The 17,531-nt window shown below is 36.5% G+C and overlaps 1 protein-coding gene across 7 annotated transcripts in view; it reads right to left on the reverse strand.

Annotated features, from left to right (window-relative positions):
* FREM1 (FRAS1 related extracellular matrix 1) overlaps positions 1-16,512 on the reverse strand; it is a 182,530-nt gene extending 166,018 nt beyond the window's left edge. The window contains exons 1-2 of one of the 7 annotated variants that reach the window (XM_074197534.1): positions 16,233-16,511; positions 15,967-16,054 (exon numbers count right to left, since the gene is read on the reverse strand). The gene's annotated coding sequence lies outside the window, so the exon portion shown is untranslated. Of the gene's footprint in view, positions 1-296; positions 2,213-15,966 lie in introns of those variants that run through there. The other 6 variants (XR_012470856.1, XM_074197539.1, XM_074197535.1 and 3 more) reach the window with 6 other exon arrangements.
* Between the last annotated feature and the right edge of the window lie 1,019 nt (positions 16,513-17,531).

The following is a 17,531-nucleotide window of genomic DNA, read 5'->3' on the forward strand; positions in this document are numbered from 1 at the left end:
TTTTTCATATTAGCTATTTTGACTACCATAGTCCATTGCTGTCATATTAAACTAACTCATATTTGATTCACCAAAACCATCATATCTTTTTTCATTTAAACTATTGTCTAGGCACACTTCCTCCATTCAGTTTTTATTTTTTAAAAAAAGTATAATTGTCCCTATGATTTTTTTTTCTTACTAGATCTGACCCATCCATTTAACCTATCAAAATCTTTTTTGGATATTATCACCAAGCATCATTTAACTATCTTTACTAAAAGATTTTATATCATCAGCAGATTTTATAAACTTACCTTCTATGCCTTTATCCAAGTTAGGAATGAGTAATGAAAGGGGAGTTTAGTGTAAAGTTTCCCAGCTCCCAATGAAGTGCTTTCTTTATCCCATCCTATGCCTTCTGACTTAAGGAGTTTTAATTACAGAATGACCTTAAAACCTTTGGCTGCACTGTCAGTATGACCAATCTCCACGTGCTGCTTCTGGTCATCATCAGTGAGCTCTGGGGAAAGGGTATGATGGAGAAGGAGGTAGAAAGGGAAGAACTATTTTTAGGAAACCAACTGTATGCTCTATGACAATGAACAATTTCCCAAAAGCATGCAAACTGAAAGCAAAACACAAGTAAATTCCTTCTGGTTTTCAATAGCAATTCATTCTTTCCCTGGTTCATACTTCACCGGAGGCAGCAGCTGCTCAAGGATGTAGCTGTTACCTTTAAAACTGGTAATTAAAGCCTTGGCTTTTGACTTCTTAGAATGTTCTGATGCTTTCTACTACAAACACTAAGATTAAAAGCCTAGAGCAAACAAGCTACTTCATGAATCTGAAAAACATGTCTCCTCCAAGAATGTAATTCAATTCCATTAAATCAATGAAACATGTGCTGGGACTGTTTCTAACCTTCTCCCTCAACCTGTTTGCAATTTCCCCCATCAGACTGGCAACTGACTCCTGTGACATAAAGCAAATCAAAATCATAGATTTTTTAAGACTGAAAGGGACTATTAAATTTAGAGACCTTCAGAGATCATTTGATCTGAAGAGCAAAGTAACACCCAAAGAGGTTATGTGATTTGACCAAGATCGCACAATTAGAGAAAAAGCTGGGACTACGAAACCTCCTCATTCCTAAGTGAGTGTGCTTTCTATTACATTACACTACATTCTCTGTTCTGATACATCCAATTCAAATAAAACAGAACTCTCCTTAGTTCTTCCCTTCCAACTTTTGCAAGATATATTAATATATTCCCACTCTCACCTCCCACCCCCAGAGACAAAATCCCACTTCTGATTTGGTCCCTGGGAGGGGGCAAGAGAAGACAGATTCATTTATCCAAACATAAACTCAAAAAGTTCTCTCTATACATTTTTGACAACTTGCTTTCCATGCTGTTGTTAAGAGGACTGAACTAATTGTGTTAAATAGCATTCATCTTTTCCTCCAGCCTTCCAAAAGTCTTGCAAATTCTATAACTTTGTACCTTCATTCTGTAAGTCTACTTTTATTATTCTTTGCCATCAAAGATTAAGGAACATGATAGGATTCTAAATGATTTTTTTCTTGTAGCCACAGGGCTATACACCTTTTTTACAATTGCTTTCTATCATAAAACAAAACAAAACAAAACTTGTCTAGACTGGAAAACATTGCTTCACCATACTTGGCAAACTTCCATGAAAGTCTTCCTGCAAAGCCTCCAAAGTACAAAATCTCAGGGTTGGGAAGAAGCTCAGAGGTCATCCAACCCAACCTGGCCCTAAACAATAATCCTTTCTTCCACATCCTCAAAAGATGGTCACACAATATTTGTGTGAGGTAGAATTCCAGTGCCTCCCAAGGCAGCCCACTCCCTTTTGGACGCCCCTAATTGTTAGAGTTAATTGATACCAGCCTAATTGTAGTTTCCATCTGTTGTTCCCATTTGAAGACAGCTATCCTATCCCTGAAAATCTTTTCTCAAGCTAAAAACCTCCAGTTCCTTACCTTATATGGTATGTAATCATCAGGTTCCAAGATTGAAAGCAAAATCATCATTGTCAAAAGTTGAGATCTTGTAATTCTAAAAGACTCGTAATGGAAAAAAATCATCCACATACAGAAAGAGATCTATGCAGCCTGGATGCAGACAAAGCATTAACTTTTTAAAATTTGTTGTATGTTTTTTCCTCTCATAGTTTCTTCTAATTCTTCTTTTACAACATGATTAATATGGAAATCTGTTTGATATAATGTATATGTATAATAACTTTAATACTTTTATATATATAATAACTTTACATATGTAATTACCTTATATATGTATAATAACTTTTATAATATATATTATAATATGTATGTATAATAATTTTTTATACTACATATATAATTACTTTTATAAAAAGGAAGGAGGGAGGACAGGGAGAGAAAATTGTGGAACTCACAAATCTTACAAAAATGAATGTTGAAAAATATGTAATTGGAAAAATAAAATGTTGAGGTCTTAATTAAATGAATTTCACTCAGTTCTGTCAAGTAAAGACAGTTGTTATGAAAGGCAGCATGGCATATTGTGAATAGAGAGCCAGCCCAAAAGACAAGTTTGAATTTGAGTCAACTTCTGACAGAACTGGTGATATGACCCTAAAAAATCTCAGTGACTCCAAGTTGCATTGGTGGGGAATTGTTTCTTTACTCAAGAGTTTCCTATCAATGAAATTCCAGGTTCAATACTTATCTCTATCCATGTCAAAGGTAGTTATATGCTGGGATAATTGGAAGTTAGTATGGAAGAAACTTAGATTAGACCAACACCTCACACCCTTTACCAAGATAAGATCCAAATGGTTACAGGGCATAGACATAAAAAAGAATACTATAAGCAAATTAGAAGATCCAGGACTAGTCTCCCTGTCAGATCTATGGAAAGGGGAGCAGTTTATGACTAAGGAAGAGTTGGAGAACATCACCAAAAACCAACTAGATGATTTCGATTACATTAAATTAAAAAGCTTTTGCACAGATAAAACCACTGTAACCAAGATCAAAAGAAATGTAGTAAACTGGGAAACAATCTTTACAACTAATGATTCTGACAAAGGACTCATTTCTAAAATATACAGAGAACTGAGTCATATTTTTAAAACAAAAAGCCATTCCCCAATTGACAAATGGTCAAAGGATATGCAAAGGCAATTTACAGATGAGGAGATCAAAGCAATCCATAGCCATATGAAAAATTGCTCTAAATCATTAATTATTAGAGAAATGCAAATTAAAGTTTCTCTGAGGTACCACCTCATACCTCTCAGATTGGCCAATATGACCAGGAATGATAATGATCATTGTTGGAAGGGTTGTGGGAAATCTGGGACACTACTACAGTGTTGATGGAGCTGTGAACTCATCCAACCTTTCTGGAGAGCTATTTGGAACTATGCCCAAAGGGCAACAAAAATGTGCATACCCTTTGACCCAGCAATACCACTATTGGATCTATGCCCTGAAGAGATGATGAAAAAGGGTAAAAACATCACTTGTACAAAAATATTTATAGCAGCACTGTTTGTGGTGGCAAAGAATTGGAAATCAAGTAAATGTCCTTCAATTGGGGAATGGCTCAGCAAACTGTGGTATGTGTATGTCATGGAACATTATTGTTTTATTAGAAACCTGGAGGGATGAGATTTCAGGGAAGCCTAGAGGGATTTGCATGAACCGATGCTGAGTGAGATGAGCAGAACCAGAAAAACACTGTACACCCTAACAGCAACATGGGGGTGATGTTCCACCTTGATGGACTTGCTCATTCCATCAGTGAAACAAGCAGGAACAATTTTGGGCTGTCTGCAAAGGAGAGTGCCATCTATATCCAGATAAAGAGCCATGGAGTTTGAAAAAAGTTCAAGGACTATTCCCTTTAATTTAGGGGGAAAAAAAACATATTTTATTGTCTGATCTTGTTACCTCTTAGACTTCTTGTCTCTTCCTTAAGGATATGAGTTCTCTCTCATCACACTCAATTTGGATCAATGTACAACATGGAAAAAAAGTAAAGACTGACAGATTGCTTTCCGTGGAGGGGGAGGGGGAGGGAAGTAAGATGGGGGTGGGGAATTGTAAAATTCAAATAATATCTTTAATTTAAAAAAATTTTAAAAAGGTAGTTAGCTACAATTTGGTGACAAGAATCCATAGAAGCACATGTGGTCAACCTCTTCATTCTTTGCTTCAAAAGATCAATTAAATTAATATGAATACTATCTCTACCCACACAGAGCAGTACCATGATAGATATTGTTAGTGCATTCTTATAGGTGGAAAAAAAAATCATCCTATGGGGTCTAGTCATTTGGCAGTGAGATATATCTAAACTGGTCCTCAGGTGATGAACCAATTATCCTTCACTGAATCCATACTCAAAGTTTTGGCCTCCAACTGACTGCAGTTGTTTAGAATTTAGAGCCATAGAGATCATTTGATCTGAAGAGCAAAGTAACACCCAAAGAGGTTATGTGATTTGACTAAGATCACACAATTAGAGCAAAAGCTGGGACTACCCTAATCATTCTTGGCCTACAATTAGTTATCAGAAGAGGACTTTTATAGAGGTCAATCTATGATAGCTATTCAGTTATTTCAGTTGTGTCAGACTCTGTGAACTCATTTGAGGTTTTCTTGGAAAAGACACTGAAGTAGTTTGCCATTTCGTTCTCCAGTTCATTTTTACAGATGAGAAAATAGAGGCAGTATCTCTTTCTATGTTTCCCGAAAAAGGCTGTGTTGGTAAGTATTTAGAAATGCTGATGGTTTAAGTAGGTTTATTTTATATCCGGCCACTTTGTAAAAGTTGTTAAAACATTTCAAAGTATTTTTAGTTGATTCTCTAGGAATCCCTAGGTATATCATCATAGCCTCTGAAAAGAGCAATAGTTTTGTTTTCTCATTGGCCAGTATGATTCCTTTAAATTCTCTTTCTTTTCTTATTGCTATAGCTAACATTTTCAGTACTATATTGAATTATAGTAATGATAATGAACATCCTTGCTTCACCTCCCCCCCCCCATCTTACTGGGAAGGTTTCTAATTTATCCCCATTACAGAAAATATTTGCTTTTGGTTTTAACTAGATAGTAGTTGACATTTTAAGAAAAACTCCAATTATTCCTAATCTTTCTAGTGTTTTTAATAGAAATGGGTATTGGATTTTGTCAAAAGTTTTTCCTGCACTTATTGACATAATCTTATGATCTTATCATATAATTATTACTTGGTCATAATGTGTTATCTTTATGATATATTTCTGTAGTCTCAATGCTAATATTTTATTGAAAATTTCTGTATCACTATTCATTTGAGTATTCTATAGTTTTCTTTCTCTTATTTTACTTTCCCTTTTAGGCATAAAAACTATATTTTTGTCAAAGAAAGAATTTATTAAGACTATTTCTTTACCTATTTTATAAGTAGTTTTTATAGTATGAGAATCAATTATTTTTTAAACATGTTTGGTAGAATTTTTAAATGTCTGGTCTAATTTATTCCTGTAATTTGAAATAGATTTTTTTTAAATTTCAACTTTTGTGACAACATTCATCTATATTTAAAATATTCAATTATATGTTGTAATAATGAGCTGTGCTTAAGTTGGTCACAGATTTTCTGGTAATAAATTTATAAGTATAATAATTCCTACCAAATTGGTAGTACAGCTGATAAAAATGTGAAAATGGAGTCTGGAAGAGATGAATTCAAATAAAGCCTCATATACTTGTATGACCCTGGTCAAGTCACTTAACCTTTGTCTCTCTCAGTTTCCTCAACTATAAAATGGAAATAATAATAATAATAATAATAACCCCTACCTCCCAGGATTATTGTGAGGATCAAATGAGATAATATTTGTACATCACTTAACACAATATGTAGTAGGTACTATATGGTAAGCATTATATAAATGTTAGTTAATTTTATTATTACATCACACTGTTAGATGAGATATTTGTAATAAATTTAAGCCAAATGTTGACACATAATACGTGCTTAATAAAAGTTTGTTCCCTTCTCCTACCACCTAGATATTTTTGGTGCATTGAAATACTTCAACTTTGAAAACATCAGTAGCCAAGTTATTTTTCCCCATAAGAGTACTAAAGAGAGCTCACCCCAATCCAAATCATACTAAGCAGGTAGGTACAGTTAGCAGCATTCAGCCCACTGACATTGGACTATACTGACAATGCACCCAAGTGACTATCCTATTCCACTGACATTCTGCCACAATGGCATTCTGAATTAATCAATCTCCTCTGCTTAGATTTCTCCTTATGCATTATTTGTCTCTTCTTACTAGACACACATACCTTCACATTGCCACAATCTCCTAATATCTGTATTTCCTGTTATCTATAACCACAGCCCTAAACATAAACCTCTCTCCCAGCAACCTTTTCCTATATTCTCATTCCTATCCAGCTCCCAATGATTTACCTTTCTCCAATCTACCACTATGATCCAGGGAACTCATGTTCAATTGTGAGCAAATTCTCCTTTTCTATCAAGATTCTTTCCATATTCATATCTTAAGTAAAACCTGGATAATCTAATGAAACAACACATCAAGAATGGGTATCAACCATTTTTCTCTAATGGAGGATGTTCCCCAATATACTAGTCAAGAAAGGAGGAGGCACTGACTGCTTTATTATCTCTATTGACATTTTATAAACGTTATTCTCCCACTATCACTCAACAAAGTCTGTTTTTAATAGCATAATAATTATGAATCATTACACTCTTTAATATTTGCAAAGTAATACACACACACACATTCTCATTTGTCCTTATTTTTTTAAGTTCCTAAGTTCCTGTTTGTACCACCCTCTCTACTGCCATTATCTATAGACCCAGAAGTCACTGACATGATGCTTAATGATTTCAGCACAAGGCTTAACAATTATCTTTAAGCCTTCTCTTGCCATCACCTTCAGTCAGCTACAATATTGATGAGTTTTCTGTCGGCATGATTTCAGTCAACATCTATAACCTTCATCTACACTTTTACTTCAGTTACACACAAGTATATTATCAAATCACTTGAAACTGCTCTATCTCTAAGATAGTGGACTCTGATTTTCTCACTTTCTTTACAGTATTACAAATTCCATTCCTCCCAATCCTGTACATTTACTTTGTTTGCTTGTCATCCTTATCATGATCTCTGGTCTCAAGAATTCATTTTATTTTTATAGTAGGCACCATCCTCGATTCCTCACTATCTCTCACTTCTACAAATCCAATTTATTGCCAAGGGTTATCAATTTCACTCTTTCAATATATCTCAAATAGACTTCCTTCTCTTCCCTACCAATAAGGTGGTAGAGGTCCTTATCACCTCACACAAGGACAATTGAAGTAGCCTGCTGGTGGGTTCTCAAGTCTGCCCCCTCTCTAATCCACCCTCTATTCATTCACTAAAATATTTGCCTAAGGCAAGGGCATAATCATGTCACCACCTTCCACTCCCAACCCCTTACTTGATAAACTCTGACAGTTTCCTATCATTTGTAGGATCAAATACAAAATATATTTTGGCATTTAAAGCTCTTCATAACCTCTCCCCTCCTCCCTTTCTGGTCTTTTTATAGCTTATTCCCTGTCATGTACTCTTTGGTCTATTGACACTGGCCTCCTTTGATGTTCCTCAATCAAGATACTGCATCTCTCTGCTCTAGATATTTTTTTCTGGCTGACCTCCATGCCTACAAGACCCTTCTCTTTAACTCCATGTGCTGATTTCCCTGGCTTCCTTTATGACCCAGCTAAAATCCCATCTTCTACAGGAAGCCTTTCCCAACCCTTCTTCATTTGAGTGACTTGGCTCTCTGAATCATTTCCTATTTATCCTGTCTAAAACTTGTTTGTACATATCTTTTTGCTTGTTGCCTTCCCCCTTCCCCTGTGAACATCATGAGGTCAAGGTCTGTCTTTGCATCTTTTTTGTCTGCCCAGGATTTAGCATAATGGTTGGCATATATTAGGAGTTTAATAAATGTTTATTGATTGATTGATAGTCCATCAACCTTCTTCTGATTTTGCATGCTTCAGAATAAGATACTGTTTTGTAGATATAATAGACAGAAAGACCAGAGAGAGAGAGAGAGAGAGAGAGAGAGAGAGAGAGAGAGATGGATGGATGCCAACAGATGTATAACTTATAAAGCACTTGTTAATGCTGCAGTAGAAGGCTTTGTGGTCAACACTGAGAATATACATATTAACACACATAAGGTAATCTCTGCCCTCAAGTAGCTTATACTCTAATACATAAGAGGGAACTGCAAAGGAAGAGGGTTAATGAATGTTATTGTCTGAAGACAAGTTGGAAATGAGAAAGTTTTGAATAAGATAAAGAGAAAACTCAGATATGGAGTTCAGGCTGGTACTAGGGGACAAAGACTGTTTTTTTCCCCAAGAGGAGTGTTAACAAAAGTTCCTTTTCCTTCCAGCTGAAATATCCAATATTATTCCACAGGGCTCTCTAGTCTTATCCTTTGTAACATTTTTTTCAATGACTTAGATAAATACATACAAAATATACTTCCAAATTCAGAGATGACAAAGATGAAAGGGATAGCTAATACATGCCTAAATTCAAGATTATCTGTTTAGGCATAAGGAAAGTCTTGCACTTAGAGGGTTTTTTTTAAATAACATAAGTATGGGATAAAAGAGACCTAACTTGGCAGCATTTTAAAAAGATGAGGCAATTTCTTTAAATAATAACCCTATTATGACTAACCAACATAGTTAGGTGCTAAAAAGAGTTAATCTTCTTTAGGATGAATTAATAGAATTCTGAAATCTAGATCAAAGTGAAATATACATTGGACTGGCCACTGTTTTAAGAAAGCCTTTATGAAACTGGATTACTTCCAGAAAAAAGCTACAAAGATGGAGAAGGATCTGGAAACCATGTCTTATTAGCAGTTGATGAAATGAAATTATTAAACAAGGAGCAGAGAAGACCCTTTGACAACTTCCTTCAGCATAACAAGAGTATCTTCAGATATTTAAAGGGTGATCATAAAGAAAAGAAAATAGATCAACTTTCTATTGCTCCAAAGGAAGGAAGTCAGAGCAATGGGTAGAATTTGCAGTTATCAGGTCAATAGAAAAAAATTAACTATAGCAGCAAACCAGGGAATAGACTGTGAGCTTCCCAGGATGTGAATATTCAAGTAGGGTTAATATTCAAGCAAAAGCTAAGTGATTCACTATTGGTCTGAGATGCCATCCATGACCACGATGTTTTGAGAATGGGAGGCTAATCAAATGGACTTCATAACTCAAACTCTAACATTGTTATCATCAGTTAATTAATTCAAGAAATAATTGTTAAACATCTATCCTGCACAAGAGTATCTAGGGAAATACAAAAATAAATAAGATGCTTTACATTTCTCTTAAAGAAATTTATAAGCTACTAATCTCATATGAGGGGCAGTTAGGTGGCCCAGTGCATAGAGCAAAGAAGATTCAACATCCTGAGTTCAAATCTGGCCTCAGATACTTAATAGCTGTGTAACTCTGGGCAAGCCATTTAATCCTGTTTGCCTCACTTTCCACATCTGTAAAATGAGCTAGAGAAAGAAGTGGCAAATCACTCTTTGTCAAGAATCCCCTAAATGGATTCAAGGAGAGTTGGACAGAATTGAACAACAATCCTATCTGAAAAAAAATCTGTTATTCTCTGCCCCTCCTTTGATGATAGCTAGTCATTGTAGCAATGATAACCAGAAGGGTTCTGAGTACTCAGAATATAATTAATAATAACTGGCATTTATAATATTTTATATGCATTTTCTCTTTGGAGCCTTGTGACCTTGTGAAGTAGATCTATAAGCAGTATTATTTATCATATAGTTTGTATATATATTTGTTTGTGTGTTTTCTCATTCATTAGATTATAAATCCCTTGAGGGCAGGAGCTGTCTATTCCTTTTTTCTGTATCCTTAGGGCTTAACACAATTCTTAGCACATAATGAGCATTTAATAAATATCGATTAATTGATTATTATTCTCATTTGACAAATGAGGAAATTGAGATTCAAAGGGATTAAGCATCCATTACCACACAGCTAGTAGGTATCAATGAGAGGATTTGAACACAGGTAACTCTATGTTCACTTCAAGGTTCCATATTACTGTTGTGCTATTATTGAATGAAGGTATGTTGTTTTTATTAGGTACTTATTTATATGCAAAGCACTGGGGAATACAAAAAGAAAAGCAAGGCAGTCCCTACTTTCCAGGAGCTCAGATTCTCTTCTTTTTCTTTTTGTTTGTTTAGGTTTTTGCAAGGGCTTGCCCAAGGCCACACAGCTAGGTGACTATTAAGTGTCTGATGCCAGATTTGAACTCAGGGACTCTATCCACTGCGCCACCTAGCCGTCCCCTAAGTGCTCAGATTCTAATAGAAGGAAGGCACATAGACTGAAAGTTTCATCTCCAAGTCAATGGGAAAGTCCCACAATCCTCAGGGTAAAAAAAGCAAAACAGATAGAAATACTTGGGTTTTTTTCCTCTCCTGTATTGTTTTTCAAAAGCTGTTTACTATAATAATGGAAAGAAAACAATGCATTCAAGATTGATTTAAGACATGACTTCAAATCCTAATTGACAATAATTACCTGTGGTACCACAAATAAGTCACCTGTTGCCCTGGACCTCAATTTCCTTCTCTATAAAATGGGGGTAATAATACTTACTCTACCTTAACCTTACAGAATTATTATAAAAGAAACTCTCAGAGAACCATAGACCTCAAGCATTGTGGAAATGGGAGATCATATTGTTGGGGTATATGATACAAATTTCTAGCAGGTTATCAGAGTAAAAATGCAAAATTCTACCCTCTCCATGTTTCTGAAAGGGACATTTTTAAAAGTCTCAGCTTCTGAAGTCAGACCCAGAGCAATTTTCACATTATTCTTCCTCTCTCTCCCTACTAATCCCTTCGGAGACTGTGAGCCAAGCCTACTGAAGTTCCACTTCAGCTGAGAAGAGGATTCAAGTGAGAACAAAGTTGACTGATTTATAAGCACCTGAGAATCTGAGGTTTTCCCTGCTCTTCCCAGTTCACTGCCTAACTGGGAGAAAGTCACATTACTTTCTTTTCCCTCTTTTCTTCTCTCCTGGAAATCTGAGAAGTGGAGGATTGCACCAGGAATCAGGAGATGCCTGGGTTCTAATATGGTTCATTAGTTGGAAAAGTTCATCACCTCTCTCAACCTCAGTCTGCGAAACAAAAATGTCGCACTAGATCAGTAGTTTCAAACTCAGAAATGAGATCTACTATTTGGAATTTAAAATCAAATATGAAATAATATTTAAGCCTCAATATTTACTATATTATCTGTGTTTTATCATATTTTGGTTTTGTTAAATATTTTCCAATTACATTTTAATCTAGTGCAGGCTGCACTTGTAGTGTTGTGGCAAATATGGCAACATATTTGACAATTCTGGACTAGATGGACTCAAAGGTTGCTTCCAGCTGTAATATTCTATCGGGACACTGCATTTCAATGGGGCTGCATTTCAATATGAGTAGATACTTCGCCAGGATAGTTAGATTGTACAGTGGACAGAAGTTTTTCCAGAGTTCAGATTCGTCCTCAGACACTTACAAGTCTTCTTCTCTAGACAAAGTACAGTAACTGCCTCTCAGTCTACCCAATAGAGTTAAAAAGATCACTAAATTTGGGGTGTGAGACCTGAGTCCAAATGTCAGTTTTTCTATTTCCTATTATCACACACAAGTTACTTGAAATTCCTAAGCCTAAACAGAGATAATAATTCTTGCAAGATCTTACAATATTGTTGTAAGGAAAGTTTTTAATAAAAAGTAAAGATTCTAGAAAGACAAATTGATGATATTATTATTGTTATTGTTATTATTCCCTAACTGGCTGTGTGTACACAAATCAATCTCTTTGGAATTCAGTTTCCTCACATAGACTGTCAGCTTCTCGAAGTCTGCCTCAAATTTTATGTTTGCATTTGCAGAGCCTAGCATAGTGACAGTAGCTTGGAAGGTACTTAATACATATTTATTGATTGGCTGAAGGATAAAATGAAGGGATTTAAGTAGATGATTGCTGAGAGCTGGTTCCAAAATTCCATAATCCTATGAATTTAAGATCACTGGAGATTTCATTTACGGGAAAATCTGACAGATAAGGGTTCTAATTTCTTTTCTGGATTTGTTGTGGTGTTTCAGTCATGTCCAACTTCATGACCCCATTTTAGGGTCTTTTTGACAAAGAAGAATGGTTTGCCATTCCCTTTTCCAAGTCATTTTACAGATGAGAAAACTGAGGTAGAGTTAAGTCACTTGTCCAGGGTCACATAGATAATAAGTGTCTGAGACCAGATTTGAACTCAGAAAGATGAGTCTTCATTTTTGTAAGGCAATGGAGTTGTGACTTGCCCAAGGTCCCATAGCTAAGTAATTATTAAGTAACTGAGTCTGGATTCAAACTCAGGTTCTCCTTCTCCACTGTACCATCCAGTCCCCCAGCTGACCTTCTTATCTAGATCACCAACCCTTAAAACCCTATGAAATGCTGTCAGACACTGCAGTGAGAGTCACTAAAGACAAAGAAGGAGACTTCATTAGGGACTGATTCCCAATCCCTTCCAAGGTCCTCTCTCTGTTCAGGACTCTTGCCTAACTGCAGAAAGAGCATTGAATCACTCATCCAAAGGAGCTCTGGTTGCAAGCTGTGAAAGCATCCTTTCTATTGACCCAGACCACCTATCTCTCCCACATCATGGAGTATCTGGAATCAGAAAGAACAAGGAGAAGTCCTGTATAATATGGCCCAGAGAAACAGCCCTTAGGAATCAATGGTGTGGACAGCAATAATAGCATCATTGAGAAACAAAAGACACCTAGATTTGGAGTCAAAAGACCCAGTTTTGCCATGTACACCCAGGGTAATATGGTACAAGTCACTGAATATCTCTGAGCTTCAGTTTCCTTACAGATAAAATAAGGGAATTGGACTAGATGCTCTCAAAAATTATTTCAGGCTCTGAAACAATCTCTGACTTGATTGTGCCATTTAACTACTCAGTACCAAAGTAAAACAGGGAATTCTATTTAAATTTCAATATAAAAAAATACACTCAAACTCAATTCTATATCAGATTCTTCCTTCTCTAAACATAGCAATTTTCCTACTAATGAGTCAGTGTTGCAGTGGAAATTATAGTGACTCAGTTCTACCACTTGTAAACCTGTATGACTTCTGGCCCTCAGTTTCCTCAACAGTAAAATGAAGAGGGGGAAAATAAACACTAAGATCCTTTCTAGCTCAAAATCTATGGACATATGACCCCTACAAGGAAAACAAGATCAAATTTAATTTCAAAAATTACGCATCTTGGAAAGGTAACATCTGTCTAACCCCTTGATCAGCTCTTGTTAATCATCTTTGCAGAGAAAAAAGGACAAGATAATATTCAAGAAAAATCTTAGGAGCAATGATCTGAAGTATTTTCACTACTAAGCAACTGCCATCTCACACACACACACACACACCCCTCTGAAGAATTTGGATAAGGAAAACCCTCTAGTATCACACCTGTACATACTGTAACCCAAAGCAACCAAGTCATAATGAGGGGTGGAGAGAAGAAAGAGGGAAAATGATCGAGTTTAAAAGTTGAATATAATAGGATGACCAACCACCTCCTGATCCACAGACTCCAGTTCCAAAGGATATCTGAACAATGACAGAAATAACCAAAGAATCTGGTGCAGTAGCTAAAGTACTGGGCCTGGAGTTAGAAAAATCTGCATTCAAATCCAACCCTAGACATACTCTCACTCTGTGACCCTGGGTAAGTCACTTAACCTCTCTTTGCCTCAGTTTTTTTTTTCAACTATAAAATGGGGATAATAGCAACTATTTTGCAGAGTTGTTGTAAAAAATGAAATGAGATATTTGTAAAATTATTTGGTACAACAGGAGCTCTGTGTTCCTTCTTCACATCATATATCCTCTTTGAGTAAGGAATCCCCAAAAGACTAATAGCCAGAAGTCTGCTCCCACACAGAACAAACTTGGCCCTTGGTGACAAAGGGGAGAAAATTCCTGATGTGGGACCAGAAAAACCCAAACTCTTGAAGTAGAAGAGTGTAGTTCCCAAGCACTCACCCCTCAGTTCCATCATTCATTTACATTACAGAAAGGCAAAAGTAATAAAGAGAGCCAAGGAGTACAACTATAAAAAGTATACAACTCTAAAACTTAAGAGATACAAAAGGTCTCATAGACTGTCTTCCCCAAAAGTCCTCAAATTGGAATTCAGAGACCTATGGGGACTCCTGAGACCTTTTCAGGAAATCCACTAGTCAGAATTATTTCCATAATAATGCCAACATTTTGATTCCTAGTGTGACAAATATCAAAAGATATAGCCTACATAAACAAAAGCTCTTTTGGGAGTCCTCAACTTTTGAGATTGTAAAGAGGTATTGAGACCCCCCAAAATGCAAAAACTATTAACCTGTTCAACCCTACTCATTTAACAGTTGAGGAAACTGAGGCCCAGAGAAGAGGCCACACAGGTAGTCAGGAACAGAATTGGTATTTAAATCCATGTCTTCTTGCTCTAAATAGATTGCTCATTCCCAAAATGAGGAAGGAAAAGTAATTTGAATGCTATATACAATTTCCCTCATTTGCCAGGTGCTCTTGCAAGATTATGTTGCAGGCAATTTATTTCCATCCATCAGTTTGACACCAAGTTCATTATTTTGACTCTGAGGTTTAATATTAGTTAAGTGACAATGTGAGTTTAATTGCCAAGGATAATGAATGGGGTGGGGAAGGTGAAAGAAAAGGAGAGGAAGAGAGGCTTCTCTATGTTGGCATATTGATGGCATTCTTAAAAAGTGTTTTAAAAAATGTGGAAGTAGCTAGATTCTGAAGGCAAATCTTTTACTCACTACGAATCAACACAGACTTGCAGAGTCTGCATCTCCAAGTTTCTGCATCTGGACCATCACATCCATCTGGCATGCCCCAGACATTCAAAGGAGGTTAATCTCTTCAGAAAGATGACTCAAGCCATAAATACCAACAACTTCTCCCCTAAAGCTATGTAATTCACACTGGCAAGCCCTCGAAACAGCATGGGACTATGAGACAAGAGATAAAGGACTGAAAATAGAAAGTCCTGAAAATTTTTGTGATAAAAATGGCCAAGGTAATTTACTCATCACCAAAGTATCTGTGTGAAGTCAAAATAAAGAGTCTTTAATTTACAAATAGATTTTATAATTCAGTAAGCTGTGTTCTCTCATCTCTACTTCACACCCAAACAGACAGAATCATGATTTTTTAAAAATAGTATAAATATGTCAACAAGGCAAAAGTATCTAGAAATGATTATCTAAATGTCTAGGCTGGGGGGGGGAAGGGTTCTCTCTCAGAACATTAAATGAAGTTTCTTTATTTTTCTAGTCCAATTCCCCCATCCTTTGTCACATTTGCTTAGTCCGTAAGAAACCATGAACACACATCTAAATTTTGGAGGATAAAAGACCAAAACAGACATTGCATTTGATGTATGTCTTAGAATGGAAACTGGAGAATGTCATAAATCTGAGACAAGTAATAAATAGCAGCATTTGGGGAACATTAGGGGAAAAAATATCAACAACATGGAAGCTTTTGAACACTCAATTTTTCAATGTAGGAATGTCAAAGAGACCACCAGTTAATACTCTTAAGTTCCCCCCCTCCTTTCCCATTTAGGTTAGAATTAAACTTTTCCCAGCAAAACTCTTCACATTTCATGCACTGTTGACCAAAGTTAATTATCCTCCAAGGATATACTCTGTGGCATTCCGTTAACATAACACTCATACTCAATCCAAAATGGGGGACATAAAGAAGATACTTACAGGTAGTGATATTCCTTTCAATGCTAAAAGGCAAGATGATCTTGGAGCAGGAGGGATAATAAGAGGCACTGACTCAGTAATCTCTGGTCTAAAAGGGTTTTTGGAAGGGTGAAGGGTAAATCCAGAGAGAGAGAGAGAGAGAGAGAGAGAGAGAGAGAAAATAAGAGCTGAAATTCCAGTCTTTCTGGTCAGCTTGGTTTTAGTTTTCTTTGTCCTAAAAAATCCATTAACCCACCGAACCAAAAAAATAAATAAATAAGGCGTACAGGCACTCCCCCACAGCACCCTCTCTCTCTTCTGGTCTTCTCCCAGGCTGCTGCTGCTTTGAAAACTTCCAGAGCAAAAGCCTCAGAGCTCCCTAGGAACGGGGCATTATAAGGATGCCTTCAACTGTTTACAATGAGCCCTGGTTCTCTGGCTGGCTGCCAGAGTTCTTCCCATCCCCTTCTGCCTGTTGGGTCCCCAGGGGACAAAAGTGAGCTCTTGTTAATAAGCTCGGCCGTTTTCTCTTCCTAGGCTCTTCCTTGCTTACTTTCTCACTATCAGTTGTCAACTAACTCTCCCCAGCCAGTGGCTGAGCTGGAAGGATCCCCCAGCCTTCACTTCTCCCCTCTGACCTGCCTTCCTGCCCCCTCCTAAAAAGGGGTTGGATTTTATTGTTATTATTATTATTATTATTATTATTATTATCATTCAAATTCGATTCCCAGCCTGCAGAAAAGGGTAACGGGGTGGGTTTTGACTTCTGCCAAGGGAGTCAGAAAAAGTGGGTGTAAGTCCATTTAATTGCTTTGGTTAGTCTAAAATATCTCTTAAGGTTGGAGAGGGTTCAGTAGATAAAAATTCTGTAAGTTGTTGCTGTCGTTTTGGTTTCTTTTAGGATTTCTTTCTCTTAAAATAAAAAAAAAAGTCACTAGAAAGTAGCTTACTGTTGCAACATTCAGACATCCTTCTGGTGACCATATTTTCCAAACCCCAAATTAGGATAGAAGCTGTGACAATGGTGATCCCTTCTGAAAAGTCATATTAAATGAATCTATTTCTGTTCTTTAAATGGGAACCAGAAAATTGAGGATGTATGGATGCTATAGATAGACCACAGGTTATCTATAACCAGGTTATCACAGCACCTGGAGTCAGAAAGACCTGAGAGCAAATCAAGCCAAAGATAATTACTAGCTCTGTGAATCTGGCCATTTAACAGTTGTCTACCTCAGTTTCCTCTTCTGTAAAAAAGCATCTCCCTCCCAGGGCGGTTATAAGATCAAAAATGATTTAATATCTGTAAAGTATTTTGCAAATCTTAAAGATAGCTCATGTTAAACATAAATCTAAACTCAATCATAGGCAAAAACCTCTTAATAATTGGAACTGTTAAAAATGGAATGTAGCAAAGAGGGGTCTGGTGGAGAACAGGAGTAAGGCATAAGAGGTGGGGAGGGACCACCGTAAATAAGAGACTGGGGAGGGATTCAAGACTTGGAAGGAAGTAAACTAACCAATTCTTAAATTCTAGGATATCTGAAATAGAAGTAGGTATGGGAAAGCCTTAGAGCATGGCTAGC

Source organism: Macrotis lagotis, chromosome 8, assembly GCF_037893015.1.
Source record: "Macrotis lagotis isolate mMagLag1 chromosome 8, bilby.v1.9.chrom.fasta, whole genome shotgun sequence".
Taxonomy (NCBI): domain Eukaryota; kingdom Metazoa; phylum Chordata; class Mammalia; order Peramelemorphia; family Peramelidae; genus Macrotis; species Macrotis lagotis.